We start from the raw sequence: 22356 nt of genomic DNA, 5'->3' as shown, positions 1-22356 counted from the left end.
TCTGTTCTTCAAGGACCAGTCTAGCTACATCTGAAGGGATCCATCTTCCTCTATGAGATGGATGCAGCTATAGTAACTCTTTTTTTATGGAAAATTTTTATTTAATTAATTAATTTAAATTTTTCCATGGTTACAAGATTCATATTCTTTCCCTTCCCTCCTCCCTCCTCCACCCTCTGTAACCAACGAGCAGTTCCACTGGGTTTTACATGTCATTGATCAAGACCTATTTCCATATAATTGATATTTGCACTAGGGTGATCGTTTAGAGTCTACATTCCCAATCATATCCCCATCGAACCATGTGATCAAGTAGTTGTTTTTCTTCTGTGTTTCTACTTTCACAGTTCTTTCTCTGGATGCGGATAGTGTTCTTTCTCATACATCCCTCCGGGTTGTTCAGGATCACTGCATTGCCACTAATGGAAAAGTCCATTACATTCAATTGTACCACAGTGTATCCGTCTCTGGGTACAATGTTCTTCTGGTTCTGCTCCTTTCACTCTGCATAAATTCCTGGAGGTCTTTCCAGTTCAGATGGAATTCCTCCAGTTCCATCACTATCATATATCACAATTTGTTCAGCTATAGTAACTCTTGAAGTTCATCTGTTCATCTGTACAGGGGATTCGATTTGCCTTGGAGGAAAGAGAACCCACTTAAGAGAACCTCCTCAAAAGAAAGGAGCTAAGTTCTATTCAACAGCAAGATAGCACCTACAGTGAAACTTCCCAGAGTCACAGTATGTCATAGTTGAAAATGATCTCAGATTAAATTAATAAATTAAATTTTAAAATATAAAAAATTACATAAAAATAAATTGATCCATATCTGTATAGGAACACACACACATATACACACACACAGATTTTTTTTTTAAAAAGAACATCCATCATGAACTTGTCTCTGCTTAAAAACTTCAAGTAAAGGGGGAAGATATGGTCTTCTACGGCAGCCCCCTTTTGGAGAATTCTGATGATTAAGTTTTGCCTTCTAAGAAGCCCAAACTACTTTTTATTTTTTCTACACATTGTTCTTAGTTCTGCCTTCTGGGACTAAATGGAACAAGACTAATCCTTCTTTTATCTGATAGCCCTTCAAATACTAAAAGATAAAAATCATGCCCTCCTTTTTTCCAGGCTATACATCCCTCTTTCAATCAGCCAATCTTCACATGTCTTATTTGCCAGTCCTTTCACTATCTTGGTTGGCAATTTTTGGATACAGTCCAGTTTGAGAATGACTCTCCTAAAATGTGCTCATCAGAATTGCATACAATATTCCAGATATGGGCTGACCAGGACAGAGTACACTGAACCTATGAGCTTCTTCATTCTGAATACAGTGCATCCATTGATGCAGCTTAATACAATAGCATCTTTTTGGCCTGTTGTATCACTGTTGCCTCATTTCGAACATGACTCAAACACACTTGTATTCAGAATAAAATAGCCCTACCCTTAATGGGAGTCCACAATCTAATATGATCTCTACCTCTGTTCCCTGCTAAATGTACTGTGAAGATTAAATTTGACTCTCCCCTGATTGTGAAAATGAAAATACTTAACTCTCCCCTGATTGTGAAGATTAAAGTGTAACCCCTGGCTATTTTTAGATTCAATCCCTATAAATGTAAACACCCTATTTAAAGTTAAGTATGGAGATCTGTCAATTTTTAGATCTAATCACCAAAAATGCAAACATCCCACTTAATCATAAAGTGGGAGGTCTGTGACCCATGTGTGCAATAGTGGGTGACGAATCAGAATCGACTGACTGCCTCCTGGGCAGTCCTAGTGCAGGACTTCAACTGTGATTGGTAGACATAAAATTAGGAAGACACAGGAAGTGACAAAAAAGAAGCCTCTTTAAAAGGAGCTGTTACTTCCTGAGGAAAAAATAGTCAGGGGTTACAATTTAATTCTCACAATCAGAGGAGAGGTAAATATTTTCATTGTTATAATCAGGGGAGAATTAAGTATTTTCATTTTCACAATCAGGGGAGAGTCAAATTTATCTTCACAGTACTCTATGGGTGACTTTTTTCCTACCCTCTTACTTACAATTAGAGTCTAAAGTGACCTCAGGAGTCATCTAGTCCAAGCCATATCTGAGGAGGAGCCATCTGTTCATCTTCAAATGACCATATGGTCAGAGGTATACCTGGGAATTCTGAAATGTGGAGCAAATTCAGAAGAAGGTTGGGTAATGATTGAGGTAGACTTGAGTTAGATGACATTCGACTTGAGGATTTGATTAAAGTATTCAATTGGGAAAGGGATTGGGGAAAAGAAAACTGAGAAGCCAGGTACTGAACTCATTGGGAGTAGGGAGAATTGCCTAGAGGTTCATAGTTGATAATAACAAAAATCTGGAAAGGATGGAATGAACTTTAAAGGACAATAGGTGACTGTTGACTTATGGTGACAAAGAGGGGGAGTCTGGAAGTCATAGAATGAAGTGGACAGGATACCAAATCCTTTTCCTAGACTTGTGTGTTGGGGTGTGAGAGAAAGAACAGGTAGAAAATGCCAAAGGATGTTGGTGTCTTCAACAGAAATCTTGGTTTCAGAGATCAAAAAATGGAAATTAGAGAATAAGTGGGAAGTTTGTTAATACTAGTGGAGGGCACAGTGAAAAGTGAGGAAAGAGGACAGGGATCATGGAGAGCTGAGTTTATTCTTGGTAGGAAAGAGCATCCTAATTACTGCATCAATCCTGCACTGATCTTTGGTGACTGCTGTGGACAAGGATCCATTCAGGCACTCTCCCTGGCAGAATGGTAGATCTGGGAGAAGGATGGGATGGCCATGGGACCCTTGGTGGAAGGTCTGGGCAAGAGAGTGAAGTGGTAGAAAGGAACTCCCCTTGGAAAAGAAGCTCTAGCTGTTCCTGTCTGTTTTCAGTTTTACATTCATTCTCCTACATAAATCCAGTGTTAGAGAATATACTGCCTCCCAAACCAGTCCACTCCACTCTTGGACTATTTTACTTGTTAAGAAGTTTATAGAATTTTAGCAACAGAAGGGGCCTTCAAGGCTATTCAATCCAATTTGTACCTGAAAAGGCATCCCTTCTATGATATACCTGACATGGAGAGAAAGCATGGGGCAGTGGGAAGAATACTGAACTTTCCTACTATGTTCACAGTCATGAAATCTTAGTTAAAATTCTATCTCTGTCACTTATTACCTTAGGCAAGTAATTGCCTTTCTCTGGGCCTCAGTTTCCTTGTTTGTAAAATAAGAGGGTTGGACTAGGTCACCTCAGAGATCTCTTCTGGCTCTATATTTATGATCCTTTGAGGGAAACCCCTCACCTCCCAAACTACATCATCCCATCCCACTTTTAGATTGCTCTAAAATTCTGCATCTTCAACCCATTGTCAATGACAGGAGCAAAGTGGGTATTGAGGAGATTTTTACCTACTTTGCCTAACCAAAGTTTTCAAACTTTCAAAAACATATATTTCAAACACCCTGAAATATATGATATTAAATCTACCTTTATTGATAATTTTCCACTCCCAGAAATGTGCAGGCTATTCCACCAAGCAATGTCCAAATGTCTCTTGAGTAGTCTAGCCCTAATGACCATTTACTTGGACTCTCTTGGTGCATAGATGATGACAATCAGAAGTTTCCAAATTTTTCATTTGTTTCCTCCCCTTGTATATATATACTTTATCTCTCCTTGGGCTATGGTTTCTGTTCTACATTCCCTTTAGACAAAGATCTGACTTCTTTCGACCAGTCTTCATATGGTTTAAATTATTATTCTGCAACTTGGGTTTTTAGCCAAACCTGAGACATCTTTTACCAGATTCTCCTAATTGGAGAAATGCTAACACAGTGCAATATTCTCTCCACCAAACCCAATGATTTCCATGAAAAATGCCTTAGGCTTAGCTAGAAATCTAGTTTACAAATTTGTTAATATGCAAACATTTAGTAAGTGATTACTGCATGCCAGGCACTATGTTAGACCCTGGCCATATAATAACTTCCCTCAAGGAACTTACATGCTAAAAGAAACACATACATAGCTGGTGGTATATGAAGACAGATATATTATATATGTGTATATATAATATATATATATATAATATATATATACATATATTTGGGGTGGCCAAAGTGCATGAAATCATCAGTCTGATGGAGTTATGCCAGGGAGGTTTCCTAGAGAAGGAAATCCATAAGAAAGTTTTGAAAGCTGAATATAGGGGAAGACAGACTATAAAAACAATCAAAGAACACCAATTAATTAAAAGGAAACAACTAACCAGGATATGACATCAAGTAATCTAATTTCTAATTGGAGGAAAGATTAGGGTACCTCCAAATTGGAAGGGGGAAAATGAATGTGTACAATTCCCCAAAATGTTTAAAAAAAAAAAAAGGTGTTTCACTCTTTCCAGGTGTCTGTCTGAATATAATCAAAGAAACATGAAAACAATGACTAATGAATCAATTCAGGGCCAGTTTTTTCTTTTAACAAGACGCATGGATTTCTTGAGATATATAACCATGAGAAAACTCCTGAGTTGTCACAACTGACAGAATCAAACCAAAAAGAGACCCAACTAAAAAGATGCTGAGACATCCCCAGTTCTGGCCACCATGACAAAAATATAGAATGAATTCTCTTTTGATCCCTTTTCCACCAATGTGCTTATACATTTTCTTGACTTTTATAGTTATAATCTATCTTATTTTTTTCTATGTTTTCTTTGTTGTAAATTACTTCCTACAAGGATTTCCATAATTCTTTGTGTTCCTCATATTTGTAATTTAATGATGCAATAGTATTTTATTATATCAACCTATCACAACTTGTTCAGCTGAATCCTGAAAGTTGGACTTGGAAATTGTTTCCCAATTTCTCTTTGCTAAAAATAAAACTCTGGGGGGCAACTGGGTGGCTCAATGGATTGAGAGCCAGTCCTAGAGACGGGAGGTCCTAGGTTCAAATCTGGCCTCAGACACTTCCCAGCTGTGTGACCCTGGGCAAGTCACTTAACCCTCACTGCCCAGCCCTTACCACTCTTCTGCGTTGGAGCCAATACACAGTATTGATTCTAAGACGGAATGTAAGGGTTTAAAAAAAATAAAATCAAGCTCTGAAAATGTCTCTTGCCCTCTTAAATTTTTTTTTTCTCAAGATAGAGCAGTGTTTTCTGAAGGTCAAATTGACAGAGAAATGGAAAGAGTAGGGAGGACAAGTCCCAAAGATTCTTCCTAAAGGAAATGATAAAAAAAAAAGATTAAAAAAATGATAATCCTCCAGAAGCTGTTGGAATCACTATTGTTTTGGAGGTTTTTGGCTAAGAAGAACTTAAAGAGATACAGAATTGCAGAGGGGATAGAGTACTGAAGCTGGAGTTGGGCTGTCTTGGATTCAAATCCCACCTATGATACTTGATAGCATAAGGCATGGGCAAGTCATTTAAATTCTTTGAGCTGCAGTTTTTTCCATATGTAAAATGGGAATAATTATCCATTTAGTACATCAATCACTGGATCATTGTGCAGTTCAAATGAGATAACACATCTAAAATGCTAAATAAATATTATTATTATAACCATTATTATTAGAGTAATTTGAGTCAAAATTTTAGGGTCCTTGTTCCCTAAAGACCTCCGAGTTACCTTGGATTTTGGTACACTTGTATAGTGAGGCAAGCAGGGGTTTGGGGGGCAGAAAGTATACTATTAAGCAGTCCATGTTCTGCGATCAGCCCAAAAAGGAGGGTTCTAGGGAAGGGGGTTCAACAGATGGAAAAGCAGCCTAGAAATGAAAAGGGAAATCATAGAAGAGGAACTATAAGAGGGAAAAATGAGAGAACAACAAGGAAGCTTCTGCTGCCAGGGAGAACAAGTTTTAAGTGAATGTAATCCAGGGGAAACAGTTTAGGGGCAAAAGGCCTTGGTAAGCAGCAGAATGCTTTAGCTAAATGATGCTTTGCTGATGAGGAATCCTCCCTCCCCCATGGGAATAAAATAGTTTTTAGAACCATTATTATGACTATTATTATCAGAGCAACCTTTGCCAGTTGTCAAGGCCTTCCTTGCTCCCTAAAGACTTTTGTTTGTGAGATACACTCTACAAGTGGGATCAGCAGGGCAAAGGATATGATTTTTGAAATTTCTATGCACCCTGGTCTGATTGCTCTCCCCAAACCACTATGTAGTCTCACCATTGAGGTAACCAATGACCTTTTTCCCCTATATTCCCAGCAATGCTTCATTTGATTGGTTTTAAATTATTTTACCAACTTGATGGATATGAGGTGAAAGTTCAGTATCATTTTAAACATTCATTTCTCTATTATTATTATCTGAACTTTTTCAAATCATTATTAACAATTTGCATTTCTCTGATCAAAAAATTGCTCATGTGCATATCTTTACATTTTATCTATTGGAGAATAGGCATTATTCTTCATAATTTTTTATGATTTGGTTATTGATCCTGGATGCCAGATTTTGTCAGATCTATTTCCTTCCACAATCTTCCCCAGGTATTTGTTTTCTTTTCATTTTGGATATATTATTTGTGTTGTCCAAACTCTTTTTTCATTATGTAATCAAATACATTTATTTTGTTTTTGAAAATTCCTCTGCCTGTTCAACAGATAAGTTTCCTTTCTCCATAACAGATATATAATTTTGCATCCTTCCAATTTTAAAATGATTTTTAAAAATATTTTTCTAGTTAGAATTTTTATAGCATATAATGTGAGTTGTGAATTTAAATTCATTTTTGTCATATTGTAGTATAATTTTTCCAGTAATTTATGATTAGTAGAACCAGGTAGTTTGGATTATATTTGCTTTATGATATATTTTGAAATCTGGAAAGGTAAATCGCGCTTTATCAGATTTTTTTTTCATAGTTCTTGATTTTCTTGTCCATTTGATTTTTTTATAATAACTTATCCTAGTTTTATAAAGTAACCAACTTATCTGTCATTAAATATATAAATTTGTGAAGTATGATCATTTTTGCTATTAACATTGTTCTTTTTTTTTTAAACCCATACCTTCTGTCTTGGAGTCAATACTGTATATTGGTTCCAAGACAGAAAAGTGGTAAGGGCTAGGCAATGGGGGTTAAGTGACTTGCCCAGGGTCACACAGCTGGGAAGTGTCTGAGGCCAGATTTGAACCTAGGACCTCCCGTCTCTAGGCTGGGCTCTCAATCCACTGAGCTACCCAGCTGCTCCCTTATAACATTTTTCTGTAGTGATCCTATCATGGTTTTATAGACTCCAATGACATGCCATTTGTTATTGTCTTTCTAGAGAAGACCCCTTAAAAATTACTTTCTGTGGAAGACCTCTATTTATGAGTCCAGATCGTCTACATAGGGCTAGATTTCTATTTCATATGCATTCAATGATTAGGATTATTTAATAACTATTTTAGCTACATCTAGTAGGAATCCTTATAATCTTATAAATCTCCGGTATAGAGTTGTTCAGATATTTTCTACCTACATTTGAATACTTTGTGATGATCTCCTGACTACATCCTCATTATGGACAGTTAGCTGAAGCAGTGGACAGAGTAGTAGGCCTGAAATCAGGAAGACTCATCTTCCTGAGTTCAAACCTGACCTCTGATACTTACTAGCTGTGCCTCAGTTTCCTCATTTGGCAAAATGAGTTAGAGAAAGAAACGGCAAACCACTCCAGGGTCTTTGCCAAGCAAACCCCAAATGGAGTCACCAAGAATCAGATACAACCAAACAACAACAACATTCTCATTATCATCACCAAATTGTTAAAAGCTTCCTAGATTGACATACAGAGTCCTGCTCCTAGGATCTCCAAGACTCTAATAGCAATGTGGAAGCTAAGCTGAGCTCTGCAATGATGGAAGGACTTTGGGTATTGTACTATGTACCCCATTTTGTGAAGGCCAGGCTAGAGAAGTACAGTGTCGTAGAGCCAGTAGGCTGGCCACTTTAATCAAATTCGTTGGCTATGTTGACCCATGAATCAAACAAATAATCAAAAAAGTACCCTCAGCCATGAGTGGTCCCCTTCCTATTCAGCCGTGGTTACTAAGAATGATACAATTTTTAGATCCTCTACACACTTTAACTGTTTGTACTCCGATTGCAATATCCTTGTCCGTTCACCCAAAAAGGAACATACTTCTGAAACGAATGACTCATTGCAACAAATGAAGCAAAACAAATTTTGACATTCTTACTATAAAAGAAACCAAAAGACCTTGTGATGATACCTCGCAGGTCCTCCTTAAAAAGGCAAATGAAAGAACTGACAAAATTGACTTTTACAAATGCATCTAAAGGAAAAAAAAGAGCATCATTCCTGTGACATTTGTTTATCTCATATTGCATTGCTTATGGCAAATACTTGCAAAAAGACCATGATGAAAATAATAGCATTTTATGCACTGACCTTTGTTGTTGAGGACAAAGAGGTAAGAAAAAATCTAATATGCAAGATCCATCAAATTAAATCAACATAGAGTTTGATATTCTATGACTACCATGCAAAAGGTAGAAATAGGTGAAAATGGCAAGACTTTGGAAAATATGGGTTAGGACTAAGGCTGTGAAGAGCTGAAGACTCTTGGCCTTCACGGTAGCTTCAAACCTACATACTATGAATACTTTGAGAAAAAAAAATGTAAAGTTCAAGAAATTTAATGCAAATATTCAATATTCAGTAATGATCCTGTGTTACATTTTTATAAAAAACTATGCACATGATTTATGATACAAGTAAAAATATGAAGGAACCTCCCCCTAAAAAATGCATTTAAAACCTGTTTATATAAAAGACATTTCTTTAAAAAAAACTCAAAATTTTACAAGTGGCTACATTTTCCTTTAAGAAGCAAGAGTCTCATCTGCAATCATATACAAATATACTAAGCGGCATTTTATGACTCTGTATGATTCATATGGACTTAAATACAGTTCTTTGCCTCTTTATGCAACACAAAATAATAATGTAAGATGAAGTCATTAAAAATATAGACTTTTAAAAACTTTTATTTAGATTTCAAGTTGAAAAATATATAATCTAGTAATTATAGAACAAATAATTAATTAAAAATAAGATATACATGTTATTTCACCCAATAGATTCCTATGGACTTAAATAGTTCTTTGCCTCTTTATGCAACACAAAATAATAATGTAAGATTAAATTAAAAATATGGACTTTTAAAAACTTTTATTTCGATTTCAAGTTGAAAAATATATAATCTAGTAATTATAGAATAAGTAATTAATTGGTAGTAGTAGTCCCTCGGTAACCGAGGATGACGATTGTCTTTGTGCGCTTTCATCTATGATAGATGAGTGTGCACAAAGACACTTGTGCATGAAGGAGATTTAAGTGGAAAAGTCGATGCACAGAGACAGTCCCACTCTCAGTGTTGGAAGCCTGGGTCCAGTGGCACGAAGTCGTTGCACCTGGAGACTTTCTCAGCTGCATTGGAGTGCTAATAGGTATTAATTAGAAAATAAGATATACATGTTATTTCTCCCAATAGATTCCTATGGACTTAAATAGTTCTTTGCCTCTTTATGCCACACAAAATAATAATGTAAGATGAAATAAAAATATGGACTTTTAAAAAACTTTTATTTATATTTCAAGTTGAAAAATATATAATCTAGTAATTATAGAACAAGTAATTAATTAAAAAAATAAGATATACATGTTATTTCACCCAATAGAATGTAAACTTCTTGAGGGCAGAGACCATTCAATTTTTATTTTTATATCTCTAGCACTTAGCGAAGTGCCAAGCACATTGTAGATGCTTAATAAATGTTTACTGATTGCTTTATTAATTTTGTCAAAGAAAGGACATTGGCATAGACTACAATAATTTCATACATAAATTTAATTCCTGTAAGCCAACTAAGTCTAAACTAAGTGCCTCCACTAACAAACATTAGATTAAACTGCCTTACAAAGAGATATTTGTCACCACTCTCTCTGTCTCCTTTGTCTCCTCATCCCCCTTATCTCTGGAAGCTTAATCAGCAAAACTCTGTTAAAGCAATTAACCCCCTTTTTTGCTTAGGGGCTATATAAAAACACTTTCAGTCTGGAGTCCCTCCTCAACTGTTTTATGGTGTTTAGGTTAAACTAACAGTAGCCCAATCACATTAGTTCAGAGCCCCCAGCTGGGAAAAATCTGACCATTTAGACAAAAGTTTGACTCTCTGCCCTAATTTAAATGTGCTTATTTCTAACTAACCCCTGGCCTCTTTTTGGTGGAGAAAAAATTTAGGTCACTAGAAACACCTGGACGAAAAATCGTGCCGAGGATGTTAGGGCATCTCTCAATAGACAGAGGTAGGAAAAGGAATTTGGGCAATTTCCTGGGTTCTTAAAGAAGCCGGTACAATGAGTCATTGCAGCCTGCATCCTCTGCTCCCGCAGGCCTGCGATGGTCCTGATCACATCAGCATGACTTTGCTTTTCCTGTTGCTCCTGGCTCTTGGGCTGCCAATGGCTTCTGACTCAGAGCTGTGAAGGCCTTCCGTCCACCTTCCTCTCGGCCTCTCTCTCTCCCAGTCTAAGGATGCCACTTTAAGAACTCCGGAAGCCATTCACGTCTAACTTCTGGTTCCAAGCCCCAGACAGACAGAAGGTTTATCAGTTGGAGCGGAAAGGCTCAGGATACGGGTCCATTTTCAAAGACTTCTTACAGATACAATGAGATTTTGCTCGCTGATTCTAGTCTTTCATACAGGACAAGATATAAAACAGGGCGACATCCTCTTGCCAAAAGTGTTCCCTGGTGTCATGGAGCAGACCAAGATGGAATCCAAATGAAGGATTGGCTGTGGGTGGGGGCTTACAGAGGCTCCTTTTTGCAGATGACATGATACTGGTTGCATCCAGCTCTAGACAGCATTGCTAAACCACTTGGAAAAGATACATGACTACTCAAACGATTTTATTTAACTATCTCCACATGGAAAATCAAATGAGTAAAGAATGCACGTTCTTCAGATTATGGACATTCTATAGCGTTTATCCAGGTCTTAGACTTGCTCTTCAAACTCCACATTTCTCCCAGAAGTAAAAGTTTATTTAAAAAATAAGTCTACAGGCGGGGTAGGGCAGAAACTCATGCAATACCTCCAACTACAAAGAATTATTAAAAGTAAGTACCACAAGCCAATGAATGGCAAAGTGTGAGAGCAAACCATGACAGAGAACCAAAAAAGGAAACAGGAAGAATGTGAGCATATCAGGTATTATAAACTCGAATATCATAATAAATAATAATATTTTTAAATGCTAGAAATAGAAATAAATAATAAATATAAAATAATGATGTGAAAAAAATAGAATATCATAAGCTAGAAATGAGAGATGGTTTCATCACATAATGGGAACAAAACACAACTCGTGTACAACCTATTGCTTCCTTGCTAGTAATAACAATAAAAGCCAATATTTATATATTATCCTTTTGAGGATTACAAAACACTTTATATATGTTACTTCATTTGATTCTCACCATAACTCTGGATGCTATAATTAGCATCATTTTAAAGATAAGGAAATTGAGACATAGAAGTAATTTGCCAAAGGTCACAGAGCTCGCCAGTACCTGAGGCAGAATGTGAGCTTTGGGTCTTCCAGTGATCATTCTTCTCTACCGCCTAGTTAGTATACTTTCCTTAGCATGTATGTGAACTTATGAGAGAACACCCACAAGGGCCTCAGAGGATAGGAAAGCATGGATGCCATCGGGATCTCCATTGTTGGAGGGACCGTCCACATCAAAGAGATCACAGATCCATTTCAATATTGGAGTAACAGATTGTAAACCTTGAAAAAAAGAATGGCCTTGACTTATTTATCTCTGTTATTCTAACCACTAATATCTATATCATAATTCCCTGAATAGTAAACATTAATTGAGCAATCAGTAAACATTTATTAAGCACTTGCTAAGCACAGCAGTGAAACAGGTCTATATGCCCAGGACACATAGAGAGCTTCCTCTAAATCAATTACAACAGAATACTCTCACTATATATATATACATATATATAATTTTATTATCATTTATTATTTATTTTTATTTATTTACTCATTCATCATTTATTATATTATATTAATTATTATATTAAATATTTATATTTTCTTTTCTTTTTATATCTTTTTTTACTTTATGTATGTATAGTGTAATATATTGTATTTATATTTTATATAAATATATTTATATATAATAGACATATAAAGTATAATGCCTTGCTTGCCTCCTCCTAGTCCTAACTGTTCTATTCTACTTTTACAGGTTTAATTACTGGCATCTAATATCGGTGTGAAGCTGTGAATCCTGCTTAAAGGGATTTATATTTTATTTTTATTTTATTTATTTATTTTTAACAAAACCCTTACCTTCTGCCTTGGAACCAATACCAAGGCAGAAGAGTAGTAAGGGTCAGTGTAAAAGAAAAGAATTTTCAAGGCAAGCCAAGCATGCAACACAAAGCAAAAGACATCATCTGTCAATCAAAAGGTCACATTGCATGCTTGGCTTGCCTTGCAAATTCTCTCTTTTATAAAAATCAGGCAATGGGTGTTAGGTGACTTGCTCAGGATCACACAGCTAGGAAGTGTCTGAGGTCAGATTTGAACTTAGGACCTCCTGTCTCTAGCCCTGGCTCTCCATCTACTGAGCTACCCAGCTGCCCCTAAAGGGATTTATATTTTCTAATGACATCATGCAAACCCTAGAAAATCAGAGTGTTTTAGAACTTGAAGTTCTTTTAAAGTTCTTCTTGATCTGTCTTTATCTTATAATACAACAATGAAAGAAGTGTCCTCAAACAACTTTATCTTCTCTTTTGGGTCTATTATTTGTTAATTTACCCCCTTTTTACTACCCCCTTTTTAGCTTAGGCTCTCCATCAATTTTCTCTAGGATCAAATATAAATTCCTGTTTCCCTCCAAAACTTTATATACCCGGCCTCATCCTATCTTTCTCATCTTCATATGCATTACTCCCTTCCAACCTGTAGGTCTACTTACGGTGCACTACCTAACACGCTTCCCTACCAGGCTCTGGCCTTGTCCTCTGCCATCTGCCTTGGCTCCTTCGCACTGGCTGTCCCTCATGCATGGAATGGGCTCTTGCCTCATCCCCACCTCTTGTAATGTCTGCTTTCTTCGAAGACTCAGTCCAAGAGTTACCTTCTGAAATGTATGGAGGTGGAATGGTAAAAAACAAAATTAGGAAACACTGCTGAGTAGAATACTGATGAATGGATTAAGGTTAACCAGAAAAGAGATTTCTAATGTTATTTCCTCTGTCTTGTCCCTTTTCACATTTTTAACAATGGCTTGGGTGAAGTCCTATGTAGCACACTTGTCAGGAACCTGGAAGATGGACAAACTTGGAGTCCAAAAAGTTCTCAATGGGTTACAATAATTGGTCAAATCTAAGAGCCCCAAATGTAATAGGAATAAATAGAATAAGTTTCACTTGTTTCAAGAACTCTACCGTCCAAGTATAAGACTGGGGAGATCTGTCTAGGCAATAATTCTTGTGAAAAAGATTTTGATGTTTTAGTTAACTATGAACACAACATGGGACAATGATATGATATGACTGCCCCAAAAGCTAATGAATTTTAGGCTATATCAGTACCACATTTATTTAGAGGTACTGTCCTTAAAAACTCAAAATTATATTTGAAAAGTGTCAAATGGACCTAACAGAGGAAGAAGAGAATGTTTTATTGATACATTTATTTGTATTTGTCCATTCATGGGATAAATACCTTATGACTCCAGGAAGCCTTTTTAAGGATAAATCTAAAACAAAGATTTGAAGGGTCTGAAGATGGCAGTGCTACAAAAGATATCCAGAGAAAGAAGTTCTTTGATTGAATTACAGATTGGCAGTGGTAGGTAGAATGAAAGTGGCTCTCTTTGCAAAATAGGTTTTTTGGGGATGGGTTAGAAATTTCTTCCTGGCCTTGTTTTTTGTTTGCTTGTTTTTAAACAAACCTATGAACCCTTTATTCTCCGGTATTGGTTTTGATCAATTTCTGATCCACTGTGGTTTTGAGGAGTGCTTCAGTGCTCAAAAGAATGCACATTAAGTGGTCATATTGGTTTTAAAATGTTGATTTTGTATTTGTGCTTTAGGTTGTAATATATTAAAATCAAGTTTATCAGAGATGATTTGGAAAAATTTGGGGAGACTATGATGCTGCCAAGGTGAAAATAATATCAGTGTTGTACATTACTTATTTCTGTAACATATTCTTCAATTTAACCTTTCCTTTCCATTCCACATGGCAGGACTTGAGCCAAAGCCTCCCTCTTAGATCACTACAATAGTCTAATAGTCTCTCTGCTTCCAGTCTTTCCTTTTTTTCCTGCTTCCAATCCATTCTATGCTATATTGCTAGATTAACCTTCATAAAATAGTGGTTGGGATGTTCCTGTTCCCCATCTCCATCCCAGTCTAGTTGATGTAATCACAGAAAATAAGGAGCAGATAACAGAGAGGATGAAGAATTCATATGTTAATATGTAAATATATATCTATACTCTGTTCTCTCTTAATAAAGTATAAAAACGTTTCTCTGGATGAATTGGAAGGGGAGCTTGGTGTCTTTGACCAACCGAAGATTGGCTATAACCCTGGAGATCTTTAAAAAGCTGAGGTCACCAAGTCTTGGAGAAAAAGAGCTGAACAATTTGAGGGAACCAGATCTAAGGAGCAGTTATATTGCACGTGAAGCCTGTACCTTTATCAGAAAACAGGAAAAGAAAGGAAGAGGGAATCTGTCTCCAGAGAGATGTGCCTTGGCCACATGTTCCCTATGTATGTGCCTCATTACTGGTATATTCTAAGTTTGTTCCTACTCTTCCATTGATGTTTCATTTGTGGTAGAGCATGTCCCAGGTTTACAAGGAGATCTATTATGTAGTACTATTTTTGCTATCCTATCTTAGTGCTTTTTCTTTGATCCAATTGTATCTACTGGCTAACTATTAAAGGTAACCTTCCTGGTGGGACTCATGAGCTGTATATCATGAGTTTTATGTCTATCATAGGGTACCCTTGGAGACTAGAATAGTTGTCTTTCTGGGGACCCAACCTGTAAACCCATGTAAAGTGAGTTGAAGAGGTAGCTCTTAGACCTGGGTGTGATGCTAAAATACTTCTGTCACCTTCTTGTTGCATCCCTTGTTGATGCACTGGACAACCTTTGTAACCCTGCCCCAAAGCCCATTGGTGTGGGACACACTCCTTCCTGGTGGAGATGGTCTCTGCATCCTTCACCAATCTTCTATGCTCCCTCCAGCTGTGAGTCACTTTGGGCACTTCTGGCTTCCAGTATTGAGAGGGAAGATGGAATAGGCCAGCCCCACTTCGAGTTGTTGAAGGAAAATCAACTCAGGGAAGATATCGGAGGAGTGGACAGTCTCCATCATGTCCCTGATCCTGGCTTGTTCCTTCAGAGATTGCAGGGAGTTTTGGGTGAGATCAAGGACTCTCTGAGCGATTACCTCACTTCCAATAAGAGAGCACTTTTACTCTGTATTAGAGGGTATATAATCTAATACCTTCTTTCATTTCTGTTTTGCTCTGATTTAGATGAGTTTTCCAGGCTATGGGTTGTGTGTGCTCACTGTGGAACTGGTATTTGGTGGGAACAGGGTCTAGTCTGAGATATAGAGCTTAGGGTCCTGCTTTCCTACAATAATGAACCAGTGGTCAGAAGTTAGCTTGAATTTGATCATATTCTCTGGACTAATAATATTTAGGGAAGCAGATAAAATTCTCCTCTTTCTTTTCAGAGAGCAAGTGGCCTCTGGCCCCTATTTCCTGCTTCTCTTCCTGGCAGGAAAGAAAGTCCCTTGGAGAAGGGCCAGGGGAATAGAGGCTAGAAATGTCTATTCTGCCTCTCTTCAAGCCACACCACTCTATTCCCATGCTACTTATGTGGGGAATAGGTCTAATGACATGGGAAGTCTCTTATTTTTGTTATTTGTTGATGGTGATAATTCTCCATGGTGAAGAGTGAATTCATGAATTCTGATGGTGAAGAGTGTTGTACACTGTTAGAACTGGGGTTTGAGGCTGTTCATATAAGCTTGTTTCACTCTGGGCAGAGTCACTTTTTTGTTAACCCCATTCCAGTCACAGACTCAGAACCTAAGAGTCATCTCTGACTCATCCCTGACTTCCTCCACATCTAACAGGCATCAGGTGCTGCCAGTTCTATCCACAATATCACTCAAATCACTTTCCTCCTGTCTACTCATACTGGCAATACTTGAGTTTTAGCCCTCTATCATTATCTCTTATCTAGACTACAGTAATAGCATCCTAACTAGTGTCCCCACCTCCAATTTTTCCCTTTTGTAGTATATTTTCACACAGTCATAAAAATAATACCAGATGTACAGATCTGATTATGTTACAACCCTGCTCAAAATCTTTAGGGACTTCCTTTTTTGCTTATAGGATAAAAAAAAAAAACCTTTAGCTTGATATTTGAGGTCATTCACAGCCTGGCTCCAACCTATCTTTTCAATTACTTTCCTTCATGGACTTTATGTTCCAGCCAAATTTGATTACTTAGCTGTTTCCCAGTCTTGTTTCACAATTCTTTCACTTCCATACATTTGTTTAGGCTATTCCCCTGTTCCTGGAGTTCACCAAATCTTCCCATTGAAATGTTCCTTCTTTGTGATTAAATTCTTTCTCCATGGAACTTTCCATGATCCTCCTAGCTAAAAGGCATATCTTCCTCCTTCAATTTCTTTTTCTCAATCTCTCCTTTGACCCTATCACATCACATCATATCATATTTATTTGTGGATATGTTGTACATGTGATTAAACTGCAAATATCTCAAAGAGGAAGAACTCTGTTTTTTGAATCTTGATCTTGATTTCTCCTTTGGCTCCATCACATTTTACCTGATATTATAATAATTAGTATAGAGGCCATATTAGTATTATTAGATTGTAAGCTTCTTGGAGACAAAAACTATGTTGCTTTTCATCTTCATATTCCTCATTGTCTTGTATAAGAGACAAAATTATAATTAAAAATTGTTCCATCTATAAAATGGGGACAAAATATATACTGTATGCTATCTAACTCAATTCTTTTGAGGATCAAATATATATGAATGGTTTGTAACCTTAAGGCATTATTATAAGTTGATGCCTCCATGAGCAAAAGTTGATGGGGGTTGATGGGGGGGAATGATAAGAAATAGAATGGAGGCATGGTAAAGGGTGGGGACATGAATTTGAGAGATGAAGTACTCAAATGAGGGAAAAGAATATGAACGTTAAGGAGTGAGATTTAGAGTCTGAGAACTGAGGAATGGAAATAGATGGCAGCTAGCATCAATGAGAAGGAGTCTGGGCTAGAAAGGAAGAATCTAGAAGGTGGTGATGAGCTTTACTTCTTTTTTCCCATTTTTTCTTTCCTCCTTTTTCATGTGGATACAGGTATATATAAACATATAAGTATTTTATTAATCAATTCCTCTTTCTTTTATTCCTCTTCCTTTAACCTACTAATTCTCTTTGATTCTCCTTTTACTTATGGCTGTTGACTATTGGGGCAGAAGAAATGATGGTGGTATTGTGGAAAGACCATTTGTAGATGTTGGGGAGCCTAGTCTTCTAAAGGATCACAGTGGGGATTGTGAAGATGGGATTACCTTTCACCTTTTTACTTGTAAATTTAATCAACAAAAAGTGAAAATACCAATATTTAGCGTTAAATTATGGGAAGTCCACAAACTACTTACTAAAGGGGTTTGCACCTCTAGGAGCAATTGACTGCCCCTTGGGCAGTCCTAAGCAAATTTAAAAACTACAATTAGTCCCCTAAAGTGGAGAAAGGTATAGGAAGTGACACAAAACACTTTGAAAGTGAATGAAACTTTCTGTCACAAGGTCTTCAAGCTCTTTTGAGGTTCTGGAGCTGGTGGAGGGCTTTCTTCAGTGTGGACCTGGGAATCTATCATTTGGTAAGACTGCTCTTAGACCTTCCTCCTTAGACTACAACATGGATGAGTGAAAAGATGACTCCTTTCCTGCTTCTGGAGAGATTACTTTCCAGAGGAGGCTGCGTGGTTATTCATCATTGGGTCCTCTGGCTAAATGACCCTCCAACTGAGGGTCCTCCAGTGGAGGGTTAATAAGCCCTGCCTGAGTTGAGCCAGGCACCAGAGAAACATTTAGGGTGATCAGTTAGACTGCTTACTCTGCCCTCTTTCACATTTCTCTACTCTTTCCCTCTGTTTTGTAAATAAAGCTGCTAAATAAAAAGTAATTTTGACTTGAGTCATAATATTGATGACCACATTATCTTATATTTTGTCATGCCATATTAATTTTATCCCCTACATTTTTTGCCTTCTTTTTTTCCTTAGATATCCTTCCTCCCTTCTGCTGATTGAGAAGATACTTTTTGCCTCTAGTTCTCAGAGTTGAAGACTTAGTGAGTCACACCCAATCACGACAATAGGTTCAGCTGTCTAATGGAAAAGAAGATTCAAGTTTTGCCTATGGAAGTCTATGGAATTATTTATAAAATAACTCAGCATGTCCCCAGCTGCCAACTGGGAAGCAGTTTGAATTTGTGTAGTCAAATATCTAGAAAACTCCCGGCTCTGGACATGACCAAAGTTCCCACAGGAAATATACATTCCTGTTTTGACCACAAGTGTCATATGTGAAGAGAAGCAGAATCAAAATAAAAGAACGATTTAAAATAGTAGTATCAAACTCAAATATAAAATAGGATCTTTGTGGGCAGCATGTATTATTTATCTGTGTTTTATCCAATTTTTATTTATTTTGTTAAATGTTTCCAAATTACATTGGGTTGATATTCAAGAGGATTATGGGTCCCATGAAACTGGCAAGGTACATATTTGTCACCTCTAGTTTAGAATATAAGAAAGAAAAAATCATAAATGGATGGATAAGCATATAGAGGGGAAGGGGTGTGTGTGTGTGTGTGTGTGTGTGTGTGTGTGTGTGTGAGAGAGAGAGAGAGAGAGAGAGAGAGAGAGAGAGAGAGAGCAGCTTCCTCACAATTGTCACAGAAGAATGGACAAAAACAGCCAGAGCTTCTTGTAAGTGGAGAGGCTGAAGGAGGCTACGCTAGACTACTGTTAATTTGGGGTTTGGAGGATTTTTTCCTTTCTGGCTCCCAACTCTGCTTCACTCTCATAGAGCTGTTCTGTCTTCTAATGAGTTCAGGCTTCCCCATGTGACCATGTAATCCCGGTCCACATCACGTGATAGTCCCTCCATCTTTCCTAAACCCAAAAGAGGCTGCTCTTTAAGGCACTAGACTACAAATCCCAGGGGACTTGCTATTCATGCCTGAAGATGTGTCTTCAAAGGGCACTCCATTAGTAGAGAAGGCTTCTAACTCCACCCTATCATTCTACATTTTGTTTCCTTTGAAGCCGCAAAATTATAGCTTTCTAGAAGCAAATTCTAATTAGGAATCCCATTCCAACAACTCTCAGTGGTAATGATGAGATCAAATTTGTTAGCTGACACGAGAATGTGCTGCTCACTTTATTCTTCACTTTGTGCATTTATATAATCTGACACCACAGTTTTACTGCTCACTTTCTCTTTAGATGTTACATCTGGTGAATTACTTCTGTTATTCTTCCAGCTATATACCTTTGGCAATTGGCCTTTTCCTCCCTTTCCATTAAAGATCTACCTGATCATGTTTGGAAGATTCCAGGCAAGTATGTTACTGACCTGTGTTAGGTAGAGTCCACATCTTTCCCAAAGTCCCATTATTGCTGCTTCTTAGCATCAGTGGGCTCTTTTAGGAGGTGAGAAGGAGGGGATGAACAGTGAAAGGAGGGGAGTGAAAAACTGGAAAGAGGGGCAGCTGGGTGGCTCAGTGAACCGAGCACCAGACCTGGAGATGGGAGGTCCTGGTTCAGATCTGACCTCAGGGATTTTCTAGCTGTGTGACTCTGGACAAGTCACTTAACCCCTATTGAAAAGGTACAGAGTCTTTACCACTCTTCTGACTTGGGACTGATATTTTGAACTGATTCTAAGATGGAAGGTAAGGGTTTAAAAAAACAAACAAAACTGTAAGGAAGAAAAGAAATAGGAATCCTACCTAGGCCATGACGTAACCTATAGAGGTGAATGAATGGTATGGGCAAGTGGATGGAAATTCCCAGAGGCAACAGAGAGGGTCCTTGCGGCCAATTGAACTTCATCATGGATAGCATGGAGCATAGTTGGACTATTTTCACACAGTGGGATGATTCTTACTCTCTTCCCTTTCCTTGGGTGAAGAGAGGAGAATTTTTGCCTCTGGGGCAATAGCCAGGTTTTCCTCCCATTTCCCAACCCTCCCTCCAGGCTGGAAACTCATGGAAATTGTACCAAGGAGTTTCCTACATAGATGAAATCACAAGTCTGGAAGCCTAACATAATTGGAAGAGAGGATGTCAACCAAGATATTCCATCCTCAGAAGTGATGGGTGCATACTTGAACATAAAAGCAATACCTCAAACCTAGAGACTAGAGGTCCTGGGTTCAAAACTGGCCTCAGATATGTCCTAGCTGTATGACCCTGGGCAAGTCACTTAACTCCTATTGCCCAGTCCTCACTGTTCTTCTGCTTTGGAACCAATACACACTATTGATTCTAAGACAAATGATAAGGGTTAAAAAAAGAAAAAAGTAATACCTGAGTTAGAGTAGGAATCCATGATTTGAGTTAGTGAAAGTAGCTGAAGACTCCATGTTTTTGTGCGTATGTGTGTGTGTAGGGGTATGTGTCTGTGTGCTAGGATTTGGAAACATGGCACATCATTTTAGTAAGTCCAAAGTCTTAATATTTCTCTTATCTGATGTTTCATAACTAGAACTTTGGCATAGAGGAAATGATGAAATATTATTACTAACCATAATAAATGCACAACTTGGAAGGAGAAAAAATTGACATCTGAATTATGTAAGATACATGAGGTATAACCTTTCATCATCAGACTCTATTTGGAAGTGTGTGGTCAGTTTTGGTTCTAGATGGTCTGCTACTGACTTGGCCTGGCCAGTGACAAGTGTCTGAGTTCCTGCGGAGCCAACACTCGCCTAACAATGAAAAGTTGGAAAGCCCTATTAGGGAAGGAACTGTCTGGAGAAAAAATAATAAATGGGTTTATTATTTGGTCTGGAGCAGAAAGAAATAACAAAAAGGTTTGGCAAGACAAAAAGTCTTCATTGGATGCCAGGGAAATTCTGGATGAGGTAAATAAACTTAGATTGTAGAATTTCGAGTCTGAATTGTTTAGTTTGGCAGTGTATACGTGCAGAAATATACTAGATAATTGCTATAGCTTCATTTTACTCTGTCGTAGAGACAAAGTTTGATGGACAAAATGATTTCAAAATCCCCATTTACAAAATTACCGGGCTAATTCAATAAATAAATCTCCAGGAAGATTTTTTTTTCCTAATTCTCTCTTTCTAATAACCCATTGTTATGTTTACTTCTTTATCTGAATAGGCAGCATGTGTAGTGTGTAGAGTGTCCACCACCGAGGCAGAAAGATAAGGGTTCTAGTTTTCTCTCTGACATGTGATAGCTAAGCAACTATGGACAACTCAATGTTTCAGTGCCCGGGGCACTTATAAGTTACAGTAAGTTACGATTTCCAACAGTGGATTCCATGCATGGATTAAATCACAGTTATTTACCCTCGGTATTCATCTGAACAGAGCATGGCAGCCAACATACCCCATCCCCAGAAATTATAGGTGCATGCTCAAACACAAAAGCAGTGCCTGAGTTAGAGGAAGAAATTGCATGGCAATTTAGGTTAATGAGGACAGCTTGAGAACCATGTTGTACCCTAGAAACACTGGCTAGATCTTGACATTTAACCAAGTAAGTGCAAAGCAATACAGAAGAGAAGGAACATCCTACTTGTTTCCCCTTATCATCACGGAAGGTCTTGTAATCTCTCAGGTATCCCATGGGGAGGAAGAAAGCCCCGAGGGGGCATTGGTCAGTCCCTAGAGGGCCTTGAACGCTCTGCCCACGAGAGGTCTGCTGTTCCAAAAGCCAAGAAAGTTGTTAGAGGGAGAAATAGAAACTAGGATATCACAGGATCTGACACCAGGGCTTTCCCTGACTTATTCTGGGAAGAGGAGAAGCGAGTCATTTAACTTCTCAAAATCTCGTTACTTCTATTTAAAAAGAAGCCAGATCAGAGGCTCTCTCTGTGATTTTATGTCTATACTGAACTGCAGGGTGAGGAAATATCCTTTACCGATCCAGGCCAT

The 22356-nt window shown here is 37.7% G+C and overlaps 1 long non-coding RNA gene across 1 annotated transcript in view; it reads left to right on the top strand.

Moving 5' to 3' along the window:
* Positions 1 to 18787, top strand: part of LOC103093340 (uncharacterized) — a 30595-nt gene extending 11808 nt beyond the window's left edge. Inside the window, exon 3 of the long non-coding RNA XR_461656.3 lies at positions 18446 to 18787. This is a non-coding gene — a long non-coding RNA (uncharacterized LOC103093340). The remainder of the gene's footprint in view (positions 1 to 18445) is intronic.
* Positions 18788 to 22356: the final 3569 nt, after the last annotated feature.

This window comes from Monodelphis domestica, chromosome 2, assembly GCF_027887165.1.
Source record: "Monodelphis domestica isolate mMonDom1 chromosome 2, mMonDom1.pri, whole genome shotgun sequence".
Lineage (NCBI taxonomy): Eukaryota > Metazoa > Chordata > Mammalia > Didelphimorphia > Didelphidae > Monodelphis > Monodelphis domestica.
This window is presented reverse-complemented; position numbering and strand designations above follow the sequence as displayed.